Genomic DNA, 8,573 nt, shown 5'->3' on the forward strand with positions numbered 1-8,573 from the left:
TCCGTCCAGAAGGGTGAACATCCAGGTGCACTGCTCAGAGTCCTGCCCACTGGGAGGAGTCCCCCACACCATCCTTCAGGGATGTCCCAGGCAGGAAGACAGGGTGCCCACTGTCCACTGTCAGGAGGTGCCTGTGTACCATGCAGAGCTGTCTGTAGTCCAGGTCTGCGTCCTCTTCTCCTCTGTCAGCTGACTGTAGGCAAATCCCCACTGGGTCACAGGTGAAGCTTAGGACAAAGGAGGCACCGATGCAGGAGGAGGCACCACGGGCACATGGGCCACTTCTAGGTGTGCATCAGGCCAGCTCAGGCCTCATCACGTAGAAATACGTCTGTTTGGTGATGGATTGCTGCTGTGTGTGCCCAGCAATATGGCTTGGAGCCTGGAGGGGTCAGATAACACCCGGGTCCTGATAGAAAGCCCACCAGTTTTAAACTCTCCACAAATACCTGAAATCATTGAACTTTTTTACTACACATGTGGTTCTGCATTCTACAGAACAAGCAAAAAATAAAATCACACAGTATGAACCATTTTTAGACTGATTTCTTTCACTCTGTAGGCATTAAATCTTTTGTGGATATTTCCTAGTTCGGCAGTTCACTTTATAAGTTGCTGAATAGAATTTGACTGCAGAGGTGACCCATAGGTTGTTTGTTCATTCCCTGAGGAAGGACATTGTGTTCCTCCATTTCTGTCATTTACAAATGGAGCTATGTAATCATTCATGTGCACTTTGTTGTGTGGACATGTCTCAAGGCTAGTTACATAATTACCTAGGAGTGTGGTTGCTGGGTCACAGAGTAAAACTGCATTTAGGTTTGCAGGAAGTTGCCCTGAGTAGCGACTGGGAAGGTGGCACCAGCTGACCCAGTGACCTGTCTGGGGTGCAGCCCCATGCACAAGAAGAGGCCCACAGGGCTGGATCCCAGGGCTGACCCTCAGCCCTAACTCTGTTTGCAGCCAAAACCACAGCCAGCATCCAGACACCTGAGCACAACTGGAACAGACCCTCCAGACATCATCCTGGCACCTCTGGGGGCACTTCTGGGTAGGAAAGCCCTTATTCTCCAGATGCTCTCACATCACAGGGTCCTGAAGAATACGAGTGCCTGATGTTGTATCAAGCTTTCAGGGGCTGTGGAAATTTCTTCTGTCACAATCAACACCTGGAACAGAATGATGCACCTTCCACGGAAGCCCACTTCTCCACCTCATACCCGAGGGGAAGGTGACAGTCTGGTTAAATGACTGGACAGGGCCACATGCAGGTGGTGCTGCTGGGAAACAGCCCCAGAAGGTCCACGTCCAGAGCCCAAGGTGCTTCCTCTTCACTCTTCAGGGAGGACCTGGGAGCTCAAGGACGCTCATCTGGATCCTACGCAGAAGGGAAACGTGCAGAGACCACCTCCCCTGGTTATGCTTTAGAAACACCAGGTTGGTCGCACCGATGAGATACTCGGGAGACAGGTGTGACAGTAGAGCCCAGAGGTGATGGTGGCCTGGACTCGTTTGCATCCACACCAGGACGTGAGGTTAGGGTGGTTCAGTCCACCCCCCAGCCAGCAGCCTTGTGAGCCTGGGGTCTGCGGTCATTACCAGGACCTCTCACGGCATCTCAGCTCACCTGTGAGAACTGGGTGATTCTGTGCCCACTAGACAGACTCCCAGAAGAGTCTCCTGAGCTCGAACCTGTTGACGAACATGACGTCTACATGACTTTGTGGCGAACAGTTTATAGACAGGTGACCATCCCCGCATCAAACATTGACCCTGGGACGTCAGGTGTGTTTCACAGCCTGCTGATCCCCCAATGTCCATGCAGGGTTCATAACAGAGGTAAAGTTAGGCGGAGAATGAGGCAGGATGGGCACTTGGGAGGCTGAGTGCAAGTCTGTACATTTGACAGGAGGGAGTGGAAGGGGGCTGGGATGGGAGTAGCCAAGGGGCTTGAAGCCTGTGTGATTAGGGTTGGTATCACTGCTCCTAGACCATCTAGTAGGAATCCCGTTCCAGACGTGCTGAATCAGTGGTGAACCTGGGGGATTAAAAGCAGAAGTGAGGTCCAGGCTGAATGTAGAGCCAGGGAACAGGCAGAAGTTGATCAGAGCTTCTCATTTTGAGATGCACTTGTGTCTTAGGGAAGAGTTGGTTTTGAACCCAGCGTGTCTGTCCTCTTCCCTAAATAACGGGCATGCGCCGTCTGAGCGAGGCATCCGTCCCCCACCTCCCCACCTCTGTCTGCAGAGGCGGGGTCCTTGGGGAAAGCCCTGAAGCTCTGGCTTGTCAGCACCTGCTTCCCCCTCTTCCTGCTGCCTGTTGTTTCTGACTGTGCTCCGATGAGGGTCTCCCTCTCAAGGTTCTGCATCTTGTCTCATTTTGTGTATAACCCCCCCTGTCTCTGTGGGTCCCCACAGGAGCGTGAATAGACCATGAGGCCCATGGACAACGTCTAGAACGTTGAGGGTGTGAACTGAGAGGGGCTGGGTGTGATGAACGAAATGCGGCTTCATGGGTTTGACACAATGGGGTTCCTGAGGGCCCACCTCACAAGACAGCTTTTCTACTCCCACAGCACAGGAAGGGTGGAGCAGAATGCGGGCCTCTATCTCACATGAAAACTGCAAGCTGACCATGCGACACTCACACGTCCAATGACGAAGACACGCAGAGGAGGGTCCAGGGAAACACAGGGGGATCTGTCCTGGGCTCAGTTCTGGGGAAAAGGAACAGGTTCTGAGTGGATGAGGAGCACTGGGCCAGGAAAGGAAGGGCGGGAGGGAAGATGGGCTTGAAGGAGAGCAGCTCTTGTCCCAGAGGGAGGGGCTGCCCTTTGACTGGTGTCCAAGGGGTCCCATGGACAGGTCCCCTCCCCTCCCTGATGCACAAGCCACATAAGCCAAGAGAAGTGACACTCACAGCGGTTCTCAAAGAAACAGGGGAGACTAACTCAGCCCTTCCCTATTTATGAAGACAGGGCCCCTCCACATGCAAATTCCCCTTCAAGCTCGAGGGTAAAATCCACGCTTGGGAGGTGGGAGCTCACAGCTCTGTCCTCACACGGGGCTGAGGTCTCTGGGGAAGGCAGGGCTGTGGTCCAGGGGAAGATGAGACTGTTGGGTCTTCTCCTGTGCCTGGTGGCAGGTCCCCAAGGTGAGTGTCTCAGGTGCCAGGCACGGGTCTGTGGGGATGGAAGTGGTGGAGGTGACTCACGATGACTGATTCTCCATGTCCCCAGGTGTCCTGTCCCAGGTGCAGCTGCAGGAGTCGGGCCCAGGCCTGGTGAAGCCCTCGCAGACGCTCTCCCTCACCTGCACTGTCTCTGGTGGCTCCATCACAACCAGCTATTAATACTGGAGCTGGATCCGCCAGCCCCCAGGGAAGGGGCTGGAGTGGATGGGAGCCATAGCTTATAGTGGCAGCACTTACTACAGCCCATCCCTCAAGAGCCGCACCTCCATCTCCAGGGACACGTCCAAGAACCAGTTCTCCCTGCAGCTGAGCTCTGTGACCCCTGAGGACACGGCCATGTATTACTGTGCCAGAGACACAGTGAGGGGAAGTCAGGGTGCGCCCAGACACAAACCTCCCCGCCTGGGGAGCCCAGGAACCCCGGGGGGTGCTCAGGACCCACCAAGGGCAGGGCTGAGCCCCAGAGCAGGTGCAGAGGGGCCGGGAGGGGTTTGCGGTTAGAATTCCTGGTTTCCTTTTCCTGCTCATCTGCTCTACCAGAGACCCCCTGCTGGACACTAATTTTTCATTCTTTTGACTCATTTGATTCCAACAATAATATTGTACTCAGGATATATTTTATTTTCTTCTCAAAAAGGTCCAAAGGATGCTAGGTTTTAACATAAATTTCCAGGTGAATCTGGATGTCTCAGAACTGTTGAATGTTCTGAGAAGGCCCAGGCACTTGTACTACACATGTAAACTGTTATTCGTCTTCGTCTTTGCTCCCAGGGGAGGAGGCTGCACACCCTCCATCTTCCTGTCAAAGGGCACAAGGGTTTGCATTGTGCAGGATGCGTTTTACAGACGCTAATGCCAGGGTGCCCCGGACAGCATGTGCAGGGATCCTCATTACTCACGGGGTACGGGATCTACAGTTCAAATATGGGATAAAATTAATTTGCAGCCCAATATGAAAACTGCTGTTGTATTTAAACACCTCATGGACAATTGCAATGTGGTCAGCACTTTGAATCGCCCAACACACTAACATTCCCCCCTGAGGTCGGTCAGGGTGATGCTCTGCCCTCTTGTTTCAACTCCCATCACGTAAATGAGTCTCCTTTCAGGTCCAGTTAGTGCCACATTTTTCCCTCTTTGTGGTAGAAGGAGACACTTTGCCTGTTTGAGCTGGTCCATGTGTTGTCCTGAAGTGCAGTGCAGCGTCCCTGAGCACAAAGTGCTGTGAGGGACTTAGCAGAAATTATCTGTGACAGATAAGCCCCATCCAGGCATGAGTTATACTGATGGGGGCATTGAGCTTGAAATAAAGCTTCAATATAAATTTTCTTCAAATAAACAAATTCACATCTCACTTTGGGTATTTGTGTCAGCCTTGGAAACCTGTCTCAATTACAAACACAGACGGTAAAATGGAGATTTATGGCCGAGAAGATGGTGACATAGACTGGGTGGAAAACCACTGTGAGGAGGCTTCTAGGTCAGGGGGATTCTGGGCAGACTGTCTCCAGAGGATTCTTGATACAGGAGGTCAGGGTGAGCAGATGTTCCCTGAAGATCATAGGTTAGGGGAATTGGATCAAATATTGAGGGCGATCAGATTTCCAGGGTGAGGAGTCTCACTAACCTGACTCAGCAGGTTTCTTGATAAAACTGGGACATGCAAAGATGGACCCAGAATCCCGCAGGCCCAGACCTCGTGGAGAAAAGCATCTCAAGGAGCCTGAGTGATGAATGGTTAGAGGGTCTTTGTGAGCTTCGAGTCAGGGTTCTTATCTTCACTGGCGTGATTCTCTGAGAGCAGAAGGCTTAATCCAAAGGGACACGGACTCCTTCTGGTCAATCCACCTCTGGATGGCTCGTCTCAGCTGTGAGCACCTCCTGGGTCTGAGGAACACTGACCTATGTGGATGGTGCTGTGAAGTGATTGTGTCTTTGTGTTTCCAGTCCCCAGGTGTCCTGTCACGGGTGCTGGTGTAGGAGTTGGTCAAAGAGTATTGAAGACTCTCCCCCGCACCTACTCTGTTTCTGGGACCCCCTCCATCACACACAGTGGTTAATGGGGGATCTGTCACACCCCCAGGGAAAGGACTGGGTAACTCACTTGCTTTGGGTGTACGGTCTATGTCTCTTAAAAGGCACCTCCATCTCCACAGACATATTGGAGATGAGGTTTCCCTGCAGCACAGCTCTGGGGTCTCTGAGGGCACAGCCATGTGTCACTCTCACATGAGGGAGAGTGAGTGAGGGGAGGTCAGGGTGGCCCAGATGAAACCAGCCCTGCAGGGAGGGCTCAGGCCACCAGGGGTCACCCAGGATCATGAGGAAACAAGAGGGACAGTTTCAGAGCAGGTGCAGGAGAAGCCATGGGGGGTTTCCTCCCAGACACTGGGGATGCTCCACTGGACCATCACCTTCCCTGGAAGCCCATCCATAATGATTCCAGGCAAACATCTTCTTTCTGAACTTGAGCTTTTTTTCAGGGTGTCTGAATTGTCTGTCCTTTTTCCCTCATTTGTTGTAGGACCAGACACAGGAGAAATGTTTTTTCATGGGACCTTTAGTTGAAATGTATCCACTAACTACTCTTTTTCATTGTCAAATTTACAGATGTTAAATGACACAAATGATTCTTCTGTGCATCCTCGAGTCTGCCCTCCACCTTCCAATGTATTTCCAGGCATTTCATCCTCGAGAGTGTCCTGAGTCCTGTTTCCTGCAGTGCCTTTCCCTAGAATAGCATGAGGAATGTTGTGTAGTTGGAAATTGATGTTTGTGTCATGCTGGAGTCATTCTGTCCCCCAGAGGACACTTGGAAATGTCTGCAGACAGGTTGGGCTGTCACATGTGGCGTGTGCTACAGGAACCTAGTTACCCAGAGGGCAGAGTCCATCGATGCTGCTCAACACTCCACAATGCACACAGAAACTCCCAAAATGAGAAACTAGCCTCAAATGTCAATAATGTGGAAAAACTCTGAGAGAAAGATTAGTATCTTGTCAACTTCATAAAAATGTTGACATGCAGAAGGTAAATTTCTATATGTAAATAATTTTCACTGAATGAAAACATGAACAAACACCAAAATTGGGCCTTCAGTTCACTCACAGGCACCTTACAGCCTCTTCACCCCTGTGTGCTGGTTGTGGGCCGGAGGGTCCTGAGCACAGGCCTGCAGGTGAAGGGGACATTGGAGCAGAGAGCCAGCACTGGGGAGGGGCCGTGTCCCTGCTTCACCTGATCCCCAAACAAGACAGGGCAAGGCTGAACCTGGATGTTATAATATTCACTAAAATCCAACCTATATCAGCTATTATAGGTTTTTAATTTGCATTAATAATTAATCTCAATATTAACTGATATTTAACATATTTGTCTTATATCTAGAATAATTTTGAATGTAATTTCTCAATTCATGTTAATATATCCAAACATGCCATTTGTATCACAGACACATTGTGTCAGAAACAGCCAGGCCTTCACCAGCATGCCCACCCCCTCCCCCAGGGGCTCACAGCTAGTCTGCACCTCCCCTCACCTCCTGCAGGCTAGACGTGGCCCCCTGCTGTCTCCTACACAGGGCTGCTGCTAGGAATGTCTGTGAACATAGGACCACATGTGCACCCCAGTGACTAGCTCACAAAATTATAGGAAATAAAAGATAAATAAATCGGATAAAAGTGTCTCAGAAGTTAATGAGGCTCACAGCAAAAGAGAATGTGACAATGAATATATATATATGTTCATGTATAACTGAAAAATTGTGCTCTACACTGAAATTTGACACTACATTGTAAAATGACTATAACTCAATAAAAATAGTTTATATATATAAAAAAAGAAGTAAATGGTTTTCACATACAACAGACTGAAAGTTATTTCAATAGCAAAATGGTTTATTTGGGAACAACAGAGAATTACGGTCTGGGGTCTGCCGTCCTGGTGAGCCACAAGCAAGTCCCCAGTGAAAACACAGACATGACTCTTCTACAGAATGAAAGGGGAGGTGAGAGGGCTCCTCTGAACAGGAGTCCATGGATTTTCATTGGCTGAGTCCTTACCAGGAAAGAAGAGGAGGCCCTGCTTCTCCCTGTTGGGCTCAGACATGAAGTTCCCAGGTTCCAAGCTGGAAGCTGCAGTCCTCCTGCCTGAGAGCCACTGTGAAAAGGCTGCTTAGAGGGGCTTCTCGTAGGTGATCAGGACTCAGGAGGTGGTCACTCGGTGTGACGCAGTCACGAGGGACTTCATTGCGGACGGAGGGGAGAAGCGTGGATGTGCTGAGGTTGAGACAACATAGCACAGCTCTGTGAGGAGCAGGGAACAAAAGGGCATCTTAGGAGGGGAGGCAGCTGACTGAGACATGTTGACTGTGATGCGTGGACCTGAACAAAGGGGCAGAGGCACTGCGGACCCCAAGGCAGTGGGAGTCTCCCTGTGCCACAGCATTCGGCTCACGGCTATGAAACCCTAGAGGTCTGCGGAGGCCCCTGTGGTTTTTGTCTACACCCCAGACAGCCCCTTGCTTTTATACAAGAAGGAGAAAGGGGTCTGGTAATCAGGTTGCCCACAGCAGGACGGGATCTCCAAACGCTCCTTTAAGGCCTTGAATCTGTGGCTTCTGGTTCCTCCCTTAAAATGGAGTCGGGATTGCCAGTGTTGAGAAAACTTCATGTAGGTTTTCCTTGAGAGAGAAGTGTGGAATCTGTCTCAACAGTAAGCAGCTAGCCTTCCAAAATCTCTCATATTTGGCAATTAGTGTTGCATTTAGGAAGCAGAAAAACAACATGGATGTTAGTAGAGGCTTGTTCTGACGTCAGATGCCCTAGACATCAAATATGATGCTGGGAAACTGCACATTTTCTGTAGCCACATTTAGTCCCTTAGAGGCTAAAAGTTTATAAGGAGTAGATGCTGTCTTCCTGCAAGAACGTTTGAGAAGAAGAGCAAAGAAGCAAATTATCCACATATTGCAACAAAAGAGAAAATCTAGAAAACTTTGCATCATCCAGACCAGCCTTCCGGTGTCTCTAGAAATGAGAAGGACGCTCAACAAATCCCTGAAGCACTAATGTCCTGGTGAGCTTTTCTCTTCCCACTGAAGGCTAAAAGGTAACGGCTACCTCCATCGGCTGGAATAGTAACAAGTGCACAGTGGACACCAGTTACAGTAAAGGCTTCACTGCCAGTGGGAGTGGATGTTAGCACCACAGGAGGGTTAGGGATGACAGGGTGATAAAGGATTAGAGTGCACTTTATTATTGTTATTATCTTTACAATTATTTTGCTTCTTATTGACACGTGGTTCATTTCCAATGTTAGTTTTTGGTGCATAGCAGACAGATGCAGTTCTGCACACACGTAGGTATATTTTCACAGATTAC

At 50.0% G+C, this 8,573-nt stretch overlaps 1 long non-coding RNA gene across 1 annotated transcript; it reads left to right on the plus strand.

The window, feature by feature from the left end:
• The first annotated feature begins 2,374 nt into the window (after positions 1-2,374).
• On the plus strand, positions 2,375-4,546 carry LOC141578048 (uncharacterized). Its single transcript, XR_012507927.1, has 2 exons — positions 2,375-3,153; positions 3,239-4,546. It is a non-coding gene; the product is annotated as an uncharacterized LOC141578048 (long non-coding RNA).
• The last annotated feature ends 4,027 nt before the right edge of the window (positions 4,547-8,573 follow it).

The sequence above is a fragment of the Camelus bactrianus genome, chromosome 6 (assembly GCF_048773025.1).
Source record: "Camelus bactrianus isolate YW-2024 breed Bactrian camel chromosome 6, ASM4877302v1, whole genome shotgun sequence".
In the NCBI taxonomy this organism is placed as follows: Eukaryota; Metazoa; Chordata; class Mammalia; order Artiodactyla; family Camelidae; genus Camelus; species Camelus bactrianus.